Source organism: Meriones unguiculatus, chromosome 10, assembly GCF_030254825.1.
Source record: "Meriones unguiculatus strain TT.TT164.6M chromosome 10, Bangor_MerUng_6.1, whole genome shotgun sequence".
Lineage (NCBI taxonomy): Eukaryota > Metazoa > Chordata > Mammalia > Rodentia > Muridae > Meriones > Meriones unguiculatus.
This window is the reverse complement of record NC_083358.1, coordinates 21,473,318-21,496,424: the sequence shown is the minus strand read 5'-3', so window position 1 is coordinate 21,496,424 and position 23,107 is coordinate 21,473,318. Positions and strand designations below refer to the sequence as shown.

The 23,107-nt window shown below is 47.4% G+C and overlaps 1 protein-coding gene across 2 annotated transcripts in view; it reads right to left on the bottom strand.

Annotated features, from left to right (window-relative positions):
• Smpd3 (sphingomyelin phosphodiesterase 3) overlaps positions 1-23,107 on the bottom strand; it is an 82,833-nt gene that overhangs the window by 14,642 nt on the left and 45,084 nt on the right. Inside the window, exon 1 of one of the 2 annotated variants that reach the window (XM_060392034.1) lies at positions 13,033-13,116. The exons of the other annotated variant lie outside the window; for it this stretch is intronic. The gene's annotated coding sequence lies outside the window, so the exon portion shown is untranslated. Of the gene's footprint in view, positions 1-13,032; positions 13,117-23,107 lie in introns of those variants that run through there. 2 annotated transcript variants of the gene reach the window in all.

Here is a 23,107-nt window from a genome sequence, read left to right as displayed (position 1 = left end):
GGTCCCGGGGAGCCTCAAGGCAAAAGGTGCCTCAGAGATAGGATAAATGAATAGAGGTCAATCGTGATGCTAGTACCTGAGAGAAGGCAGCCATTTCCCCCAGTGGTGGGAGAGGTGGGGTTTTCTATACAGTTATCAGTGACCCAAGAACCCTGCAGCCACCATCCCCAGGACTGATGAGGGAGGATCAAGGCTTCATGTCCAAAGAAGAGCTTAAGCTGGTGGCTGTGTCTGGTTCAGATGAACAAGAAGCACAACAATTTTACTTTCCTCAAGGGAAGTCACTTTGAAGCCAACAATGGAAGGTTACAGTTTGGAGGAACAGGTGCGTCTACACAAGCGTGGCCACGGGAGGACTTCTCAGTGGAAGACACAGCAACCTCCCAAACCCGCTGCCAGATCACTCGAGTCTTGAGCAGACCCAGTCCCAAGTCTTCCTCCCTCTTTCCTCCTTGTCACTGTTGTCTAAGATCACTAGTACCCCCTCTCACCTTTGTGCAGTACTTAGGGGGATCTGCCTAACATCTCTCTTCATTCCCTTCCTCTCCTCGCTTCCTCTCTTCCTCTCCTGACTGCCTTGTCTTGGGAGGCAAAGTCCAGGCTCATAATCTGTGTCTGGGGTCCTTTGTATTTGTTTCTGTGGTCCCTTCCCCTCCCACCCTGGATCCAACTCTGAGTCTACCTCCCAGCTGCAGCTGTGGCCAGACCCCCTTCACCTGCTCATGGCTGTGGCCTGCAACGTTCTTCTTGATTCCTGCCATCCCCTCTGTACCCTTCAGGGCTCAGCTGAGTTGTCTCTTCAAAGGAGTCTTCCTTCACACCATCCAAGGCATTCTGTGACCACAGCCCTTCCCCACACCTGGCAATCACCTGGCCTGGAGCGGGAGCTATATCTAGGATCCCCTCCAGCATACATGCCATGAAGACCAAGCCTGTCTCGGCCAGACCCTGGCTGTCGGCCACCCTGTGTAGGAATGGAAGTATCGGATACAGAAACAACCCATGAATGAATGGACTGCTGACTTGAGGGCTCACTCATGTGGGGACACTTTGTGAAGCCAGTCTCCCTTTAGTGAGGGCCAGGTTTGACTCGTGGGCAGTCATGTGGGCTGCACAGATGGAAAAAGGATCAGGGAGGAGTCTGTTTGTACCCCTAAGAGCCACTGCAGTAGCCACATGGTGGCCAGAGTACCCCTGTAAGTCAGGCTTCATCAAAGGCTTCCTGAGAAAACACCCATTCAGTTCCCTCATGGGGCTCAACCCTAACACTGGCTAATCAGATTGGGAACGGCTATTGCCTGGGACAATAGGGGATGAGGAAAGAGACTCCATCTTCAGCTGCTCCTTGCTCCTCCACTCTTGTTGTGAGCCCAGAAACCCTTCTGGCAAAGTCTTCTAGTCTGCAGTGATCTTTCTGCCTGCTGTGGGCTGGGCATGGACATGTCTTTTTATCTCCATTTGTAGGTTTTTTGGAGGGGAGGATCTGGGGTGGCAGCTCCAGGGGCTACTGGGAACAGTGCCACCACAATGATCCTGGAAAATGAGGCAGCCTTTGGTCCCTTGATCTTCCACGCTGCCACCCCAAATCCTCCTCAGCCACCCTGGGCCTCCTCTCCTGCAGGGTCCTGAATAGAGGATCTTCCTGGGTATTGCCACCTACCCTGCCCTGCACTGGGTTCCCCTGTCTACACAAGGAGGCTGCTGCTACAGGAGACACAGAAGGGACTGCCACGGACGAGGCTGTTTCTGAAGCTCAGTAATTATTTTGTCTCAGGGAAATGAAAGGAGGGTAAACAAACAGCACACATTAATTAGTCTGATCTACACTTTCCTCATGAAGGAGGAGCGCTGCAGTTAAACATGAGAGGCTGGCAACTTCCCAGAGTTTTCAAGTGCTCAGAGGAGAGGCCACCAAAGAAAGTGGCTTTCCCAGCCTTGCACAGTACAGGCAGGTGCTCAGCTGCACCCTGCTTGTCTCCCTTCTCTTGTCTACACTGTCTAGGTAGGGTCAGGCTTGTGTCTGTCAGGCACAGGCTCTGGATGAGGGACCCCATTTTCCCCTCTTCTCTCTTCCATGTCCTTGATCTGGTAGCTTTGCAAGCCAGGTCTGTCAAGGACACTCTTAAGGGGGCAGCAGGTCCCTTTCAAGGCCGTGTATGCTTAGCTCTGTACCTCAGCCTCTTAGATTAGGTGGATCATTCAGGTTTTGCAAATCCTAATGTATTGTTTCCAGGGTTACTAGAAGTCACATTTCTTTCCCTCCATACAAGGGTCTACATAGCTGAGCTGAATACTCTCGGCCCTCGGTTCTCAGGTATCCCAATAGGAGCCCTGATCCCTTCATTATGAGCTGTGGGGTTATGACTGGGAGCTCCATGATGACCCATGGTAGGACCCCTGGGAGCCAGCCTCTCTGTCCTAAATGTGGAGACCAGGCTTTCTCTTCTTACCTCAGCTTCTCAGTCTTGCAATCAGCCTGGAGTCAGGCTAGCCCAAGAGACACCCTGGCACTGGTCATTACATGGGTTAGCAGTACCTACCTCTAGGGCTACCATGAGGATGACAGGGGCCAGGCTGATACCCTGGCCACTCCTGATTCCTTCCCTCCATTCCCTGAACCACCAGGGTGTCAAGTCTTCTCTTCCCAGCTTGTGGTTTCTGAATGGTTAAGGGGTTGACTTGAGCCCACCCACAGGACTTCCAGGACCCTGGATGAACCAGAGCGCCTTTGAGATCCCCACAGGTGCCACTTGCACTGTTTGGGCCAGAGCTAAAGCCTTCACTAACTTGCCCCTCTCCTCAGTCCCAGGAGAGACAGAGAACTCTGTGGGTCACAGATGCAGGTGGAAGAAGAACTTAGCCTATGGATGTCTGAGAGCCTGGAAAACCTTCAGTCCATGTGGAAGAGGAAAGGGTAGACAAATCCTTTGCAGGACCTTGAAAACAGTCCCAAGCATTTCTGGGTAGTCTGAAATGATAGCATCATTTCTGGTAGCATCAGCAGAAGAAGCCTCAGTATGGCCATTCATACATTCATGCATTCAACCTGCTAATACTGAAGGCACCTGACTCCTAACCTGTAACCTGTGTGAGCATAGCATGGGAGGGAATGATGGCTCCTTAGAAGCCTGTGTTAAACCAAGGTCTTACCCTAGACACTTGTGTGTGGGCCCAGAGGCTGATCTTCCCTCGCCAGTGAAGGGAATCCTTAGGAATGGTCGTGTCCAGGTAAACTGTGGGAAGAAGGAATGTTCCCATTGAGCATCAGAGACCAGGCCACAGGATTGCCATCCCTGGGAAGTGGACCTGGTTGGCACACTGATGTACACAATACACCTTCACAGTGGCTCCAAGGGGCCTGTGTGGGTGTTGACTTTGAATCTGAATTTTTTTTTTTGCAGTGAAAACATGAGAAAGCCAGATCAGTTCTGGGCAAAGCAAGTCCTCCTGTATAGAAGCCTGTGCCATCTCTGAGGGGTCTCTGAACATTTGGCATTGTCTGGGGCTTGTCCCTCCTTTACTACCCTGTTTTCTGAACCTTACAAGCTTGAATTCTTGGAGCAAAATGTCCTCCGAGTCTATGCATCTAAGCAGGAGCTGGACCAAGCCCCAGGTTTCCACAGGAAAGGCCTGTGGATTGCTCCAATCCAATTACCTGAATGTGCCTGCATTCCAGCCGCTGTGAGATCAGGCCAGCCCATTCTGCCTAGATGTTGCCGTGGAGGAGTTGGCATGGCAACGTGAGCTCTGAGCTGCCGAAACTTGGAGTCAGCTCATCGCTAAGAGGACAGAAAGACTGACAGAAGACAGATGTTTTTCTGAGTTGGGGGAGGGATTGAAAGAGCCATATCCCAGACAGAATTGGGGTTTGGGGTCTAGCATAACTACACAGGCTGTCACAGTGACTCCCTCAGACACAGGTAAATGCCTATTCATACTTCTCAATCCAAAGCACCCTGCTCCACCTACATCCTCCTGCTCTGCTTTACTTGTCTGGCAGTGGCAGACACTCTGCCCTGCCTCACTCCAAGGTGACAGCACAGCCAGACATACCAAGTGGCACCATCGTCCCCTGACACCACTGAGATGACTCTGAGTGTTCCCCGGAACTCCTATCAAAGCCCTCAGGAAGGAAGTCTAAATTTTCTCTAAGACGGAAGACCACGCTGAGAGCCTGCAGCTTCTAGAGCCTTTCTTGAGAATGAATCCAACTCAGAAGAAAAGAGACCTTAAGGCTAAAATGGAGAGGCCAAGTCTTCACAACATACTTGAGCTCTGATCTCTGCCTGAAGCCACACAGCCTGCAGACTTTCTCATTAGTGAGGCAGCAAATCCCCCTTTCTTTGCTCTAGTCACTTTTGAGTGCTCCGGTCACTTACCACTAGAGAGGCTTTGTTTTATCTGTGTACACTAAGTATGTGATCTTTCTAAAGCTAAGTTTTTCTCAGATGTACATAACTAACTCCCATGTGGCCCCCAGCTGTGCACTGGGCAGAGTAGGGCTGTCCTCCCCGGTCAAGGAGCTCTACAGGTCTGTGTGCCTCAAGGCAGCTAGAGAACAGTCTGAGCAGGCAGCGGTTGCTATCACATGCTCTGCATGCAGGTATGTGAAGTTCCCAGTGGGTGTTAGAGGAGTTGATTGAGGGATACTCTGAGCTTCCATTGCCCTTTATATTAGATGTGGATGAAAATTCCTTGGGCTGGTTCAGTGGTTCTCAACCTTCCTAATGCTGCCACTCTTTAATATAGTCCCTCATGTTGTGGTGCCCCTAACAATAAAATTATTTTCCTTGCTACTTTACAACTCTAATTTTGATACTGTTACGAATCATAATATAGATATCTGACATGTAGGCTATCTGATATGTGACCCCTGTGAAAGGGACGTTCAAAATCCCCAAAGGGTTGCAAGCCACAGGTTGAGAACGGCTGGGCTAGCTGGAGACCGCAGCATTTGCAGCGGGTAGTGCAGAACACGCTGTGCTTCTGTGTTATCACTGGCACCACTACCACTGTGATGCTCCTGCCTCAAAGGCCTTTTAAGAGCTGGCAGTAGTGCCTGCTTAGTGTCTTTGAAGATCTGAGTTTAGTTCTGAGCACACCCCCCCCAAAAAAAAAGGGAAAGAAAGGCTCAAGATACAGCTAGAGGCTTCAAAGTTTCTTCATGGGGCCTTATAGAGGGTACCCCTCTTAGAAGATGGGGCAAGGACATTGTGGGAGACGTGCAGGCTTGCCTCCTGGCAGGACTGTTCTAAAGCTGTCTGCTTTAGCTGCTTGTATAAGCCAGACTCATAGACTCATAGAAGCCAAGTGCAGGCCAAGGGTCCATAAAATTTTCAAAAAGAAACTTTCCATGGGAGCTATTAATTCATGATGTGGTTTCTGAGAATAGGAACGGGCTGGGAGCAGCTCTGAGGTGTTCTTTTCACCCGCCAGGCTGGGCATTTCCATGGCAGAATTCAGAAAGCACAGATAAAGCCAACTAGTGTGTGCTTGGAAGGCAAATCTCAAGCTAGGTCAGTGGAGGGGGTGCAAGAGTGCTCAATCAATCTGGCCTGTCCATTCTCTACTGCTTACCATTCCAGCTTTTGCCATTGGAGACTATAAAGGACATTTCTGGGGAGAAGCTGGCATGTAGCCGGGTCCTACATCCTTACCTGAGACTCTTCTCCTTCTCATGGTTTCTGAGATTACATGTAAGAACCTGCCTGCCCCAGATTCATCGCATAAAGTTGTCTGAAGAAGTCACAGGGCTTCTACCAGTCTTCTGCCCTTGTGGAGGCTGAGACCAGGATAACAGAGGAGGCTTGAGGTGAAGGCTTTCTCTATGATGAGGATGGGCTCTGAGACCACCCTACTCACAGGCCTTTCCCCACATGGGCATCAATGGGCAGAGCTAGAACAGACCTGATTCAGGGGTCAGCTGGTTCATCATAGCATGTAGCCTATGCCCTTTAGAATTCTGAGCTGCTGAATGCTAGAGTATGGGTCTGATTCCAGATTTAAGAACAGTCCCAGAAGGTTGTCTTGGAACTCCCCAAGAGTCGTGTTATTGCTTCCTGGTGAGAAAGGTTGCCTAGCTGGCCAACTGCCAAGGAAATACCACTGGTCCTGGCATGTCCCACCTAGTACCAGAAGTCTTTTATTGAGGACAGTGACAAGAGGAGTCTCAAAACTCTCAGACCTTGTTGTTGTCAAAGGTTTGAGAGCCAAACAAGCCAAAGAACATGCTTTACTTCAGAAGAAACAGCTTTCTGTAGGAGGAGAATTTTAAACACAAGTCCACACAAATGCTAGGATTTTGCAGACCCTGTGTTCAGCTTGGGCTCCAGTACAGAATTTCTTTCTGGAATGGGTTGGCTGACTGAGCAGTGTACAGGCATTTCAAGGCGACAGAAAGCACTGATGCAGACAGCAGCCCTTCCTGAAGCAGAACAGACTTGCTGACATTCTTCCAAAGCATCATTCCATATCCAGTCCAAATTTTTCTATTCAAAGAACATTTAACAAACTGTGTACCAGAGAATGTATGCAAAGATTAACCAGTGAGAAAACTAAATCAGTTATGTAGCATGCCATTAACCTTCCTATAGCCCTGGGCAGCTGAGCCTGGGTTTTCTGGACTGAGGTCAGGTGGGGTCACTCCTGAAGTCACTCCCTGCTAAAGATCAAGGACTTTTGTCTTGGGCCCCTCAAAGACTTCTGACCACTGGCCACTGCTATACTCAGGGACCCCTTCTGCATACACCAGTACGGAATTCCTTAGCTCCAAGAGAACTGACCATAAATCCCTTCCCTTAAGAGAGGATGCACACAACAGACAAGGCCGCTTGTACAGGAAGACCTCTGACCCATGTGGGAAGCTTCCCAGTGCACTCGTCTGTAGACCTGCGAGGGAGCTGAGGGCTGCTGGAGTCTTGTCTTATGATGGCAAACCAATCAGAGGAGCTTATGGGGGTCTGTGGTTCTTCTATGTTCTTCATAACTATTGTCAGCTTTTCCACCCTCAACACTAAGGGTCTTCGGGGACTCTGGTTTTCAACTGTGTCAGCTGGTCAACTGGTGAGAGTGACCCCATCTATACCTGCTTTTGGCTGTTGGGTTCTGTACTTCGTTTTTTGTTTGTTGTTTTATGTATACATGTTTCTGTGTATGAAGGTATGTATGTGGGGTGCGTATGTGTGTGTGTTTGTGCTCCCTCATCTGTGTGGGTATGCTTGCCTGCCCATGAGGGTAGGTATGGAGGCCAGAGATTGATAATATCATTTCTTTCTCAATTGTTTCTTTTTTTTCTTTTCTTCCTTTCTTTCTTTCTTTCTTTCTTTCTTTCTTTCTTTCTTCTTTTTTTGAGATAAAGTCTCTCACTTAACTTGGAGTTCACAGTTTTGGCAGCAAGCTCCTAGGATCTGCCTGTCTTTGTCTTCCAGCACTGGAATTACTGATGTGTGTTGCCACACCTGAGTTTTTTTTTTTTTTTAATTTACTTATTTTTATTATTTATACAGTATTCTGCCTGCATGTATGCTGCCAGAAGAAGGCAGCAAATATCATTATAGATGTTTACTGGGAATTGAGCTCAAGACCTTTGGAAGAACAGCCAGTGCTCTTAACCTCTGAGCTATCCCTCCAGCTGCTGCCATACTGGGTTTTTACATGCTGTATTGGTTAGTTTTATGTCAATTGACACAGGCTAGAGTCATTTGAGAAGAGGGAACCTCAATTGAGAAAATGCCTGCACGAGATTGGGCCATAGGCAGGAATGTAGGGCATTTTCTTAATTAATAATTGATGGGGAAGAGCCTAGTCCATCATGGGTGGTGATGCTCCTGGATTGGTGGGCCTGGGTTTTATAAGAAAGCATGCTGAACAAGCTATGAGGAGCAAACCAGTAAGCAACACTCCTCTATTGCTTCCGCATCAGCTCATGCCTCCAAGTGTTTGGTGTCATCCTCCCATCCCTCGCCCCTGTAGCTCAGGCTGGCTTCCAACCCATAATTCTTTTGCCTCCTTGCTGAGCACTGGGTTTCAAATCCTGTACTACTCGAAGAGAATGCAGGAACTCTTAGCTCTGGTTGCAGCAGTTACATGTACTCAGATTGCTAATGTGGACAGAGATACATTTACATTTCTACATAACAGTGACTTGGGGGGGGAGGTAGGGTGTTTTGAGACAGGGTTTCTCTATGTAGCCTTGGCTGTCTTGGACTCACTTTGTAGACCAGGCTGGGCTTGAACTCAGGGATCCGCCTGCCTCTGCCTCTCAGTGCTGGGATTACAGGCATATGCCACCATGCTGGGTTCAGCAGTGACTTCTTAGAGGGATGAGCATGCTTTACTTGGGTGAGAATCTGGGCAGACTTTCTGCTTTGTCCACACATCTCTCCAAACCTCTAGTAAGGTTGCATTTCCTAGTCCCTTTGTGAAACAGAGCACTTAGCAGCGGGTGTAGAATAGTTCTCTCCTCTGCCACACAGACAGTCAGTGTTTGAGGTTACAGCTACTCCACCAGCAATGGCCCCAGATTACCCCATATAATGGGATAACAAGACAGCTTTAATTTTTAGATAGAGTTTCATATATGTGGCCAAATAGAAACTCAAACTTCTGCTCTTCTTACTCTCAGATACTGGAATTAGAGGCGTGAGCCACCACAATATGTAATTGAAGGGACTGAACCAAGGCCTTCATGCCCATTAGACTGGCACTCTACCAACTGAGCCACATTTGTAGCCCACATTCTGATTTTAACCACAGCACTGGGCATCCTATCCTGACCAGCCGAGGAAGGCGAGCTTTGCTGTGTAATTGATATCTTTGCTTGAGTCCAGAACAGAGCCTTAATGAGTGACAGGCTTTGGTTTCTAGGCCTACAGCCAGATCTGCCCCTGGACCCCACTTTCTTTATCTCCATTTCCATAATGATAGCAATGTCCCTCTGTCCAGACTCCAGGCTATGCTTCATGCTTTGAGTCAGAGCCAAGATGTTGGGTGTGGCTGGCTACTATGGAGTCAGTACCCTTGGGTGGCAGATGGGGCCAAGGCAGAGAAGTTAAACAGGGAACTTGGGTGCCAGAGTCAGACATGACTTCTTGGAGTATTAGACTGTAAGTACATGAAGAATGCTGGTGACCAGGCTGGGACAGAAAAATGCATGTGTGCTTTAGAGGATGTAGGGACAGGAGGGTGCTAGATATTGGGCAGGGCAAACAGTGAGCAAGGGAGAGGCAGGTAGAGCAGAGAGATAGGGAGCTGAGAGTGGACACAAGAGAGACGGAAGCACTCAGTAAGTCCTGCCTGCCAGGGCCACCTCGGTAGTGACCATGGTGACTGCCTCCTCCTCCAAGAAGGAGACAGACACAAGGGGCGCCAGCTCTGTACTACGAGCATGAGAGGCTGTTTCTGTACTCAATCAGTTCCCCTAGGTCAGTTGTTTGCCTTATTTTTACTTTTTAATGTACTTTATATGTGTGGGTATTTCACCTACACGTACATCTGTTAAAATATACATGCCTGGTGCCCGTGGAGGCCAGAAGAGGCATTGGATTCCCTGGTACTGGAGTTGTGTAGCTGTGAGCTACCATGTAGGGTGCTGGGAACGGAACCCCAATCCTTTGGAAGAGTAACCAATGCTCTTAACTGCTGAGCCAGCTCTCCATCCAAGCCCCCGTTAAACACTATCCAGATAGTACACCCACCATGCAGCTCAGGCCAACCTACATAAGCATTCACAGCAGGCTGGTGGTATCTGGTTGGCTGAGTGAGTTAGTAACAGTACTAACTTACTAACTAACAGTAACTAACAGTACTAACAGTACTAACAGTACTAACTCACAGCTTGAGGCTGCACTCCCATCCACAGAGAAAAGATGGGCAGGCTGTCTGGGTGGACTTGCTGGCAAGTTTTGAAAAGAAAATCTCCAAAAAGATGTCAGCATTCATGGAAACACAGTTCATGCCGTTCTGGTCAGAACTGCTTTAAGAAATAATCCCAGGAAGCTGGGTGTTCTGATACACCCTATCTCAGCACTAGGGAGGCTGAGGCAGGAGGGTTTTAGACTAGCCCAGCTACATAGTGGTAAGACCTTGTTGCGTACAACAGCAATGAAAGAGAGGTCCAGGGGCTAGAATACAGCCCATTGGTGGAGTGCTTAGCATGCTCAAGACCCCGGGCTCAATACCGTGCACAGGAAGGAGAGGGAAAGAAGGAGAGAGGAGGAAAGTAGACTCAGGGACTTTCAGCTGCTTGATTTCTATTTCCTTATTCTGCCCCTGCTCCTTTGTCACCATACTTCTTGCCCTCTTCCTACTCTCACAACTGTTCCTTTTCAAAGCTCTTTTGTGCCCCTGATACCCTCTTAATGCCAAACTTTACCCTGTCTCTCCCTAACCCCTTCAGGTGATTTCTATGGGATAACTGTTCCTAAGTGACAGCCAGCCTAGGTGCCTCGTGACCTTTGACTTCATGTATTTGACTGACAAGTTCCCTTTCAGGTTCATAATTCCTCTTCTGCTTTTCTAACACCAGCTCTATCTCTCAAGAAGTCACTAAGCAGTGGGCCTCTTTCACATCCTACCTTCTCTCAGGGGCCCACAGTTCTGCCTCTTGGAGCCCTTTGGCTGGATTTCCACAGCCATGCCCAGCTGCCTTGACCTCCCCCACCACAAACTGCAGCAGCCTCACCTGATCTGTCCTGCTCCTAGCACCTTCCTCTAGCTCCCCTGGTCACTGGTGCAATCATTCTAACTACACAATTGACTATATTGCTTTCTCTTAAGCAATATAGCCTTCAGTGGCTCTTGTTGATGCTCTATCAACTTAGCAGCGGAAGGCAGGTTCTGCCCAGCAGCCTGACTTCTATGTTTCCTACTTCTGGAGCCATGGGAGTTTAGACCGAGCACTTTCCGATGGAGCCTTTGCAGGTATGGTTACCTCAGCCCTCATCTGTGCGGAAGGATGTGACTTCAGCAGAGGAGGTCAGCTTAGAGCACAGTGATGCTCCTCCATCAGGTGCCAGCCAGTTCCTACCCATGGCTTCCAAGATCACTGCCACCTTTTGGTCTGCCTAAAACAAACACATCTATCTTGGTAGTTGATTGGTTTTGTGCAACTTTTTAGTCTGTAAACCAGAAATGTGACCAGCCTGTCTCATAGATTTGACCAAGGGTTCTAGGGAGGAGCAGTCTTGAGAAAGACACGGATGGTGACACAGGACCAGGGACAAAGATTAGGGGAACAGAAATAAAGCAAATAAAAGCACTTATTGAATCTCCTCTTCCTGCAATGGCCACTTCTTTTCTTTCTTTCCTTCTTTACGACTGGAGGCTCAGGCTATGACAGCACACCCATACTTTTAAGCAGTGGGTTCTGGTGGCTTGTCTCTCAGGACCAAGGATCTTGCCCACATGGTATGAGAGCACTTTTTCCTAACTCAAGCCTAATGAGGAACTAGATCAATCCCCTTCCACTGCCCATAAACCTTCAGTGTTTTAAGTTCATCATCTGCCTCTAGCTGTGTGGCTAGTCAGAAAGAAACAGGAAGCCTGACAGGTGGCAGCCCTATGCACTAAGGACCTTGAACCACAGCCAGAACAGCTTCAGCAAGCCAGCTCCTGTGAGTCCGCCGGCAGCCACTTAGGACCCCAGACTTCTCTTTCCTCCCTTTCTTTCTATATGTTGAGGTGGGGGCACAGCAAGAACCAGGGCACCACAAAGACATGGGGGAGACTGGAAATGAGCATAGAAAGCAGAAGTAATTGATCTGCCTTTTGGGGCCATGTGACTAGTCGTCAAACACCTTCAGAGAATATGTTCTCTTCATTAAGGGTACATTTGATACTTCACAGCTACCCCAAATGGGTACAGTTGACCCCACTGTACAGATGAGGAAACTGTGATTTGGAGAAATAAATGGTAGTTGCTGAAAGTTAGCAGCTCCAATTCCCCCTTTCTCTCTGCTTTTTCACAAAGGCTGAGTATAAATGATAAGCAAACATCTTCAAACCCAGCCAGTCCTGGGTCCCCTTAAATGCAGCTGTAGTCCTGGGGAAGAATGACTTAGTTCCTGCCTTGTCTGCTCTGTCCTTCCCTTTCACTGCCCATAGGTTAAGATCCCTGCTTTGTTTTATTCTGCTAAAGCCTCCATTCATCACCCACTGGGCCCCTAGTGTAGACTCCACTGATCTCCTGTTTCATCCTTTCCATTTTTGTTTTTTCATGCAGTCACCACTCTGTGGGACCCTAGATCTCCTTGCTCCTGTCCTGGTGACCTCCTTGGCAGCCTTTGCTCTGCCAGTGTTTGGGAAGGTGCTTACAGTGGTCTCCTGCTTGACTCTTGCTCTGAGGTTCTTGGCTATAGGGGATCCCTTTGTGTTTTTGTGTTCCTAGTGTCTGCTTTCATCCCTGGGTTCTGAATGCTCAGTACTTTGAATTCTTTCTCAGGTATGAATTCAAGTGAACAAGTGAACTTTAAAGCTTCTGATAAATATTGCCAAACTGTTTTCTACCAATGTTGTGTCAGTTCACCAACTGTTTGAGAATGATTATTTCACAATACCCTTATCAATTCTGGGTTTTAGAGTAAAAAACATTATTATTTTTTAATTGTTTTGTGGGCAATGGTATCTGGTTACATTGTCTGAGACACTTGTTACTCTAGCCTGAAGTGCTTTCCTTCTTCACCCTGTCTGTCTCCACAGTGTGGGAGTGTGGCCACGCCCCCTTTGTGCTGTCACTAAAAAGGAGGGCAAGCCTGTATGGATTTCTTACCCTAGAGCCATCAATTTCAAATGATTTAAGGGAACAACAGAACCTTTTCTTAACTGGTTTCACCTAATACCTCTTTATATCAATATATCAACACATAACCCATTGCCAAGCATGATCTGTAAGCTCTGAGTTAGTCTGACCCACACACTGAGACCCTATCTAAAAACTTCAAAGTAAAAGAAGAAAGCAATAACACAAAGCAAAACAGGTAGCCCAGGAGGCAAATCCTGTAGCCCACTTCCTGTAGTTCTAGAAGTCTGTCTTACCTGAGGGGGGTGCCCCTTGGGCCCTGTGTCCTTCCCTGTGGAGAAGAGAGGTCCAGGGAATCAGGACCTGAAAGGAGATGAGCCATTCACAGTGGTGACTGGAACAAGACAGCCACACAGGTGAGCCGGGTACAAAGACCTTGGTGCCCCGCCTCTCCTGGAGGTGCTACCACACCCTCACTGTCGCCAGGACTGGGGTGTGAGGTCTGGCTATCCTAGCAGAAGTGCAGCCAGAAGGGATGAGGGCGGGGTTTATGGCACAGAGAGTAAGGAAGAAGACTGACAGTTGGGAAGGGCTCCTCAGGAGATGGATGACCCTTGCCTGTGGACTGCTGCACCCAGGCAGGGCCTTGGTGTGCAGGTGCTGCAGGGCACAGCCAAGAGGCAAATTCAGAGCCCTGCTGTGGGCCTGGATTTGATCTTGTAGTGGAAGCCACAACAATCAGAGCACTCTCTGGAAGCTTGTAATCTTTGTCTTCTACAGGTCCAAGTTGGAGAGGGGAAGAGTTGGGGTGGGAGTGGGAGCAGGGGAATGCATCAAGGCCAAACCTTGGTTGGGAAAGAGGGTTGGGGGCTACCTTGGCTGGAGTTCAAGGAGGAAGCAGAGGGATTTATAACAGTTAAGAGAGAAAGGACAGAACAGTGGTAGGAAGGCTGAGCGGATACATGTCTTCAGAGGGTATCTGTGAGTGGAGGCCTTTGGACATAATGCTACAGGCTCCCTATATCCATTTAGCTTCCCCAGCCTAAGGATTATGCTCCAGAAAAGTTTTCCTCTCTCTTCTCTAGGTCCCACTCCTGGCCCTCTAAGCTCTGCCCTGACCTCATGTGAGGGCCACACCTCTGAATCACTGACCAGTCCTTGGCTGTTACTACCTGTCTCTTGATCAAGGTCTGTCAAGCTCAGCCCCTACCTAACACAGCCAGAGAAGCCCTCCTTTTGCCCTCCACCTTCTCCAACTCCACTGTCTGCACTGTCTTAAGTTCTTGTATCATCCACACATCCTGAGAAGGGCTACCACGTTCCTCACAGACCCCCAAGTCAATGATTTCCTGTCATTGAATGAATCTGAAATCTGAGACCTAATTCATCTTTATCCCTTGACCAAGTACATCTTGGAAGCACTGGTAGGAGAGTCTTATAGTTTGGCTCTCTCTGGTTAAAATATAGGCTCCAGGAAAAGCTGGTTCTAGTCCACCCGGCCAGTTGCTTCAGATCGTGGGCAAGTTTCTTAACCTTTGGGCTTCCAACAGCCTTCCCCTGAAACACTTGGGGCTATTGCAGGATCTTGGCTCACCATGGCTAGCATCAAAGGAATGTTGGTACTTGGTGATCCCATATCAGGATGGGAAGAAGGAAGACCATAGCTCCAGGTGCTATTTAAAATGACTGAATTCTCCAGAGGCCCTAGTTCCACATGGTACCCTGGCCTTTTCTGTCAGAGAGAAGATTCTGCCCTACCTCCATCCTCTGGAATCCAGCCCAATGGAAACTGAGAGGTTATCCTGCTGACCTGGTCCCCTGGAAGAAACTGTGATCCCTTCCCTTGGAATCCTGCCTCCTTACCCTTGATAGGTGGGTGATTCAAGAACACAGGCTAGCAAGCTTCTGAAGTGAACTTAACGGGGATAGGCCCCAGCCCACCCACCAAAGCCTGTGTGACTTTTAGCCTCCTCTGCCCTTTGGGCAGTCTTTCCTGCTGGAGAGGGGACATCAAGATAGTCAGAATCTGAAAGATGAAGAAACCACAGTGGTGACCAGAACAATGTCTGGAGCTCAAGACAAGCTCACTCCCATCTCTCAGTAAAATGTTTGTTAAGCAGTCTTTGACCTCCTACAATATACCAAATTGTCCCCCACAAACTACGTAGCTCCCTCACTCCCCAAATTCCCTGCATGTATTTTCCAAGTAGAGCTAAATGACAGCAACTGGTTCTAGGGACGGTTTCTGAGGGGAAATGGAATCTTGGTAACCTTGACATTATAGGCCCCTTTTTCAAAGAAAAGAAAACTGTAAGAGATAATTGATATTCTGAGCCAGACCTTGTTTTGAAATATGTTCTCCCCTGTCCCTTCACAATCTACAGCCTTTCTTCCTCTTTGAAAATAGGCTCATATCAAGTCAGGCAATAGAAAAAGGAAAAAAATCCAATCAGAGTTTCCCTCTGCCAACTATATCTCAATATAATCCCAGGCAAGGGCAGAATCAGTTCTTGCCACAACCCCCTCAGCGACAGCATTTAGTACACACCGGTTGGAAATGGCATCAGTTGGAAATGGCGAAACAGAAGGACCTTTCATCCCTGGGTGAGAGGAGCCGGCTGCACTACTCTCCTGGTTCTGGAAGCTGGCTGTGTCTGGCTGGGAGTCAGGGCCTCCAGCTTAAATAGGCAGTGGGAGTGGGGCAGGGCAGGCCTGGGGGGGCAGGCATGTAAAGTGGGCCATTTACCCAGCACAGCAACGCAGTGTCTGAGAGCGAGCAGTGGTCTAGACACGCGCCTGCCTGCCTGCTGGTCCACCAGTTGGCCTGGAGCCCACAGGCCTTCAGACCACAGACCAGCACCTGGGGTGACCCTTGATGGATGTGTAGCTCTAAGAGAGACATGTTCCCTGGATGCTGCAAGTGTGGTCAGATTCCTGGATGCCTCTGCCTTTGCTGGATAAGGGAACCAACTGGAGTTGAGTGGACTGTTCCCAGAATTGCCAGCAGTTCAGAGTACCTCTTCAAGCCTCAGTTTGTACTTTTTTTGAAACAAAGATAACTCTGACATCATGCCTGCAGAAATAATGCTCTCAACACCAAGGCAAGGAGAAAGGTGAGCACACTCAGGCAGCCTGTTGTATTTGTTTGAGGCTGTGGGGGCTGAGTGTGTAGAAGTGCCCAGAGCAACTGCTAGAAAAATACTGGAGAGGAACACCCTTTCACACCTCAGCAGTGTCTGAAGAACTCTGTGGGGAACTGTGTCTCACTTGGTTAATTCAGTTTGATCTTCTGATGAGTTGAGGCCGTGCCCCCGGCCACAGTGAACAGGCGGTAGACCATCAGCTAAAGGTAAATTAAGACAAAGCTGTAGTTCATTTGCTATTCTAAAATTTCCACCCTTAAAAGTACAAGTATATTTATTAACACATAATTGAAGTCACATATAAGAACACATCTTAACAGGAAAAATACAGATTTTCGGCTTACATTAAAAATATTAATTTGTCATTTGCAAAGAGGTAGCAACTCAGAGGTGCTGGGCTCCTTTACAAATCAGAAAATAAATCAGCTTTGCTATGAGTACTGATGGAGAAGCTGAGGTTATATTATATGCCACCTTATCTCCTCATCATTAATTGTCTTGGATATTTGAGTGCTTGGACATTTAGGCGTTTGGACTGACTGCACTTGTGGATAGAACATGCATTTCAGAGCTCAATTTGGGTTCAAATCTGACTCTGAGTAACACTGCCTCTCTGAGACATCCTTGTCTCACTTTGCAGGGTTCTGGGGAGAATGCAAAGAGATGATATGGTATTAGGATAAATGCTTAATAGATACCCAGTGATCCATTGTCTATTTTGGAAAGATAATTCTGCATGGAGTGGGGAGGGTGGAGTGGGCAGAAAGGGCTACAAGCAGGAAGGCCAGTACAGGAACTGAAAAAGGAGACAACAGAACTAAGAGTGGTCACATATGTGGGACATCTAAAACTGAATGTGTCCCTCCCCGCAAGCACATAGGTTGAAGTCCTAGCCCTCTAGTGTGACAGCAATTGAAAAGAGGGTTTGTAAAAAAGTAATTACAGTTATGAGATCATAAGGGTTGGGCCCTCATCAGATAAGATTAGTTTTCTTTCTTTCCTTCTGTTTTTGCTTTCTCACTGTGTAACCCTGGCTGTCCTGGAACTCACTTTGTAGACGAGGCTGGCCTCACAGAGTTCCGCCTGCCTTTACCCCTGCCTCTTGAGTGCTAGGATCAAAGGCAGAGGTCACCACGGCCGGGCAATTAGTGTTTCTTTAAAAAGAGAGATACTGAAAAAAAAAAAAAAAAAAAGAGAGAGATACTGTACAATATTCACACCCAGTGAAAGCTTGCGGAGGCTCACCGAGAAAGTGGTTGTCTGTAAGCCAGGCAGAGAGCCCTTGCTGCAATCAGCCAGATCTTGATCTCAGTACTATGAGAAAATAAATGCCATTTGTTTAAGCCACCTAGTCTGTGGGTACCTTCATGGCAGGAGAAGCAGACTGATATACATGGGTGGGATTAAGAGGTAAACTGGCTGGTAGCTTGGAGGTCCTTCTGAGGTTTTCCACTTTGGGCCACTGCTGATGTTACATTTGCTCCCAATCAGAGGTTGAGGATTGTGTAGCATGTGTGTGTGTGCCAGGTGGTGGTAAGACTCAGAGCTGAGGGCTGGGCTGGCACAGAAAGTGGGAATTATTAAAGTGTACATGAAGTCTTTAGAATGACAACATTTTGTCAGATTTTTTTCTTTCTTCTTTAGTTGGTTCAGTCTAAGTCTAAGTTTTGTTACATAAGGTAGCTTTTGTCTTTTACACCTTTATAAAAAGGCAGACATCCACCTTGGCTTTTAAAAAGCATAACTGTGTACTAATTCATCCCAGTCCCTGTACATGACTATTTTCTTCCTACTTTACAGATCTGATCTTGTTTATGATCATAACTGAGTCAAAACCCACATGTTACAGTCACCCTTCTCCCCGAGCTCATTGTGTCTTCAATGTCTGTGATATAAACTCTCTCGTCATTCTTACCCAGTTTCAAAAAAGCATATTTTCCTTCATTCAACTTAGTGGATAATTTACAATTTAAGAATTTGGCTAGCAAACGCTCATTTCTTCTTTTCGGAGTTAAACTTGAAAGGCACCACGCATGCTCTAGGGTGGAGGTGTGCTGGTTTCTTCCCTCTCCCCTCTCTTTCCCTTCTTGAAGGCTGGAACCCATCAGTCTTCTTCTGTGCTGCATTCCTTCCCTTCCCCAATGCTCATTTTACCGCTGTGGTGCCACTTCCCATTTTCCAAATCAGTTATATTTGCTACTGTTTCCCCCCTACATTTTGGGTTTGATATTCGACTTCATCCCCAGCTCCACTGACACCTTTGTTCTATTGATTCAATTTTCTGCCAGTTACTCCCTCCAGGTGTTTCTTACTTCTTTTACGTTTTCACTTTGGAATCACAGCCGTTGTCTTTCTGATCTGTTCTTCTTTATACTTTTGTTTTTCCTCAGCAAGGGTTTGTTTGGGACTTTTTAAGCTGTTGCCAGGTTCTTTCTATATGCTCCTTGGACCTTTCAGAATCCATCTTTTTGGTCATTTGGGGGTTTGTTTGCTGAGACAGTCTCACTCTTTAGCTCAGGTTGGCCTTGAATTCCAGGTCATTTCCCTGTCTCAGCCTCCCAAGTGCTGAGATTACAGGTGTGAGCCACCCTGCCTGGCTCAGATGCCATCACTTAGAGGGTAAATTAATTAATATTTAGGAGGCCTACTGTGTATAGTACTGCTCATTAGTTAGCATTTGTAATCATCTGTTTTTCTTCCAAGTTTAGGGCAGAAACATCCAGAGTCTTCAGTTAGAGCTGCTTTGGGGGAAGTTTCTAACTAAATAATTCATTTGTTCTATCTTGTTCCTAAAAAGAATGGAAAGGATTTCAGCTATGTTCTGTGTGCAATATGACACTTTTTCTTGTTTTCCTTTTTTCCCCATTTTATTTCTTATACCTTCTTTTTTTCTTTCCTCAATAAAGACAGAAAACTCCAGAGGTATCCAGGCAGAGTTAGAAACAGAGAGAAAGAGGGAGTTAGGTGGCCTCAGGTGGACACAGAGGTACTATGTCTTATGACTGAGGCTTGGCCTATTGATCTTTTGCTGGTGGTTTTGAAATGACCCTTTGTTTTAAGTTCCTGCTTGAATGGCTGTAACAGAGAAGAGGCCACTGGGGTGTGACTCACTCCATCAGCCCTGAGTGGGAGATGCTTTTGTTGTTGTTGCTCAATGGGGATGGAATAGAAAAGGTGAGAGACACAGGTGGTAGTTGGCAGGCTGAATGTAGACAGTACTGCTTACCCAACACACACACACACACACACACCACATCCTCCTAAAGTCAGTATTGAGTGAGCAACTCATCAGCTGTGTTTCCTGTTTTCTGAATCTGAGCTCTTCCTGTTTGGAAGGCAAATGGAATCTGATTGAGAGGAAGGTTTCTCTGGCCTCCTGTTCCCAAAGAACTCCAGAGTGGCCTCATTTCACACTTCTTGGGAGCCAGGTTTTCGAGTGACAGATTGATTGCTGTATGGGTGGTTACCAAAAAAGAATCTATTTTATTAGCTGTTTGTCTTGCAAAGTGAAATCGTTTTTTAAAACCTTATCAAAATGTCATCATCCCAGGGATTAGAACCTGTCCTCCAGCTCTGAGGGAAGAGCTCAGTTCCACAGGAAAAGAGCTGTCAAGTCATGGTCTAGCCCAAGCCCCTGAGTGGCAAGGCAGTCAGGACAGGTAAGGTTAGGCCTGGTTTCCTGAACCAATAGCTGTCATACCTTTTAACTGTTTTTTTTTTGTTTTGTTCTTTTTTTTGTTTGTTTGTTTGTTTTGTTTTGTTTTGTTTTGTTCTTAAACACAAGGGAAACAAAAGTTTAGAGATATGCAGGAGAGACCATGTATAGATAACTCTGTCTTTTCTGTTTGAGGAAGAAAACTTTATTTTTTCTGATTAAAAATTAGAAAATATATTAAAAATTAAAAATTATTTTGTTTGAGTTGGCTGAATATATAGCTCAGGGGTGCAACACTTGCCTAGCTTGGGTGAGGTCCTCGATTAGCTCTGGCAATCTGGGTGGCAAATATTTGGTTTCCCATTGCAGCAGTTAGAGAGAAAGAGTAGGACAGGAGTGGATTGAGAGAGGTTGGGGAGATTGCTGAGAGAAGGCAAGAATAGAGTGCTGCTGTCCCTCTAGATGTGCCCAGCCTGGATGGGCTGTCCTCAGCATGGACAGTATCTTAGGGCCCTCTCTCATTTCAACCTATCCTGTCTAAAGTCAAGGCCAATCACTGTTAGCTGCAGAGTCCATCTTCAGTCCTACTCTCCGTTCTTCCTTAACTGTCACCTTCTTTCAAAGTCCCCCTACTTCTTATCTGCACACATGCTGGTATGCCACTACTGAGATTGTATCTGGCCCCTGTCATAATTCCACACTAAGCCCATGATCCCCACATGATTTGGGGGGCAGGGCGGGTCCTTCTGCCCTAGATCAGCCTCTTTAGGGCACTGCCCAAAGGTAGCTTTTCTACCTGGCCTCCTTGGAGATCAGGCCACGTCCTCTCCAGCATCATTTCTACCCCTCTTTTCCTCCCACTGACTCATTGTGTGGACCCAGCCTCTAGCCCTCCTCTTTCCTAGAAACATATCATGAGCACCCATTTTCCTGTTGGTCCATTTGGCATCTGTTAGGAACTATTTTGTGAAACTTGAAAATCATTTTGCATGCCTTGGAATAATGCAGTGTCTGCAAGATAGGAGCTAGCCACAAGGTAACTCAGATATGAACTAAGCCTAAGGCAGGCTTTGATATGCTAATGAACTAATCTGGAGGTGGCATTGCTCTGTTGGTGAACCAGCCCTAAGCTGTGAACCCCAATAATGCAAAACTAATGCACATTGGAAGAATACAAAGCCTGGAACTTTGGAGATGGCCTCTAGGATTGCACCATTGTGCTCCAAGACACAACATCTCAAGACATCAGCAAGGGACTTTGAGACTGGCTGTTATGTGACTGGTTTTGATGAGTGCGTCCAGCACTGTTGCTGAGTTCACACATGCTTGCCTGTGAGCACTAGCCACTGGCTGACTCTCTCCACAGCAAGTGCCGTCCCTCTTAGACCTGGCTGGCCTTGAACTCACAGAGATCCACCTGCCTATTCCTCCCAGTGCTGGGATCAAAGGCATGTGCTACCATGACTAGCAGCTGGCATGCACTTCCACGCCCAGTTCAAACCGGTTTTATTTTTTCCTTTTTTAAAGCTTTATTTTTATTTTATGTGTATGAATGTTTGCCTGAAGTATGTCTATGTAAGTGTGTGCCTGCTGCTCACAGAGGCCAGAACAGAGCATTGAGCATTGGATCCCTTGGAGTTGGAGTTACAGATGGTTGGGAGCAGCCATGTGGGACCTGGGAACTGGAATTTTAGAGATGGCCCCTAATATTGCATCATTGTGCAATCTGGATCCTCTGCAAGAGCAGCAAGTACTTTTACCACCGAGCCATCTCTCTAGCTCTATGCCTAAGCTTTTTACTGGAGCCGAGGGCATGAGTACCAAGCCCAGCAGGGCTCAGTCCCTGAGAAACAATTGTGGAACCTTAATGGAAGAAATAAAAATGATTTCTAGCCAGGCTGGCATGTCAGTCACCAAATGGTTTGATTCTCTGAGTACATACCAGGAGAACAGGGGGAACCGTGAGCGACTGCTCCTGACTATTTGAACTAATATATCAATTAGGCTGCTTGTCATCAAGAAAGACTTCCAAAAGTGAAGGCTTGAAGGCTAGAGGTCTTACGTGAACTCATGTGGGTGGTGTTGGCACTGGCAGCCCGCTTGGATCACTGTCATCATCAAGAATATTTTGGGGGTACTCACCATGTGCCAGCATTGTGCTAAGAACATTGCATGTATGTTTTCTTGCTTTAGAATCTGGAGTGTTTGGAGAGTTTTGTCGTACCCTCGGAGAGGAAAACAGTAGAAATTCAAGTGGCTTCTCCAGAGTCACATAGCTATGATCAGCACAACCTATACTCCATGGGTAGAACTTCTCTGAGGCCCTATCCTGATGACTCTGAACAGTTAACAAATACAGAATGGTCACAGACAAGGGAGAAGCATCCCAGTGCAGTGGGAAAGCTTGCTGGAAATGACTTTCCCTTCCTCTTGCCACTTCGGTCCGTCTAAGAGGGATCTGAGGTAGATGCTGACATCATTTGTTATAAGTACTTGAGTGTGTGAAAATAGGTCTATAGTTCACTATCCTGGGTGTCTGAGCAAAGATCTGTAGAAGGGTACCTCGGAATGTATAAGTCAGGTTAGAAGACCTATTGGTACAGGCTGTGGGATGGGAGGAGATACCCCGACCAAGCCCCACATCACTTACCACCTCTGTCAGCCTTGCCTCCTGATCCCTACATCTGTGTGCACAAACCACTGTGACCTTTCCATACACTGTTGAGCACACTCCCAGCGGAACCACTCTCAAGATCCATGCCCTGTAGCCACTCACCTCCCCTGGCTGGTTCTTTGCCAATCTTATTGTCATCTACTTATTCTCAGAGCCGTCTGTCCCAGGGTACCTTCCTCAGCTTGGAATTGACACCTCATCTAGCTAGTGCGTCTTCACTTGAATTTCAGCCCAACACTCTTTTGAGGAGAGGCCCTATCCAGGGGTAGGATGTGGTAGTGCTGTGCCCACACTCGTAGGTCAAATAATCCTACCTACCAGCAGATAGTAAGACTATGGGGATAATGGCTGCAGAGAGTAATGCTTGAGCCTCCAACATGCCCCTTACAGGGAGGTGTGCCATCTGATTCTGGGACATGAGGTCCCTGTGAAAGAGAGAGATCATCCAAGGGTGCTGCACTAGACAGTGTCAGAGAGTATCATGTAGAAGTCTGCTAACGCTGTTAACATGGATGTCTGTTCTCAAGTGCAGCAGCTAAAAAAAAAGAGGGGGTGGGGAGTGGTCACAGACAGACCCTGGGGTTCATTCAGGTCTGGTTTAGTGTAGAAAGAAGAGGCAAAAAGAGCACTGGGAAAGGGAGAAGATCTCAGGGAAGGCAGCTAAAATATAGCACCGTTCTTGTTTAGTTCTCTCTCTCTCTCTCTCTCTCTTTTTTTTTTTTTTCTTAGAATAGCTGAAAAGGAGGGCCCTGCGTGGCAGTCCTCGGGATGAGAGAACCATGTGTCAAGGCTGTGGTTGAATCCCTTACTCTATTTTTGCCTTCCCACACTACCTCTTTGAGCCTGGGGGAGGGTGGGAGCCTGGCCTGAGGTGGCCTGGGCTGGCATCCCTGAGGCAG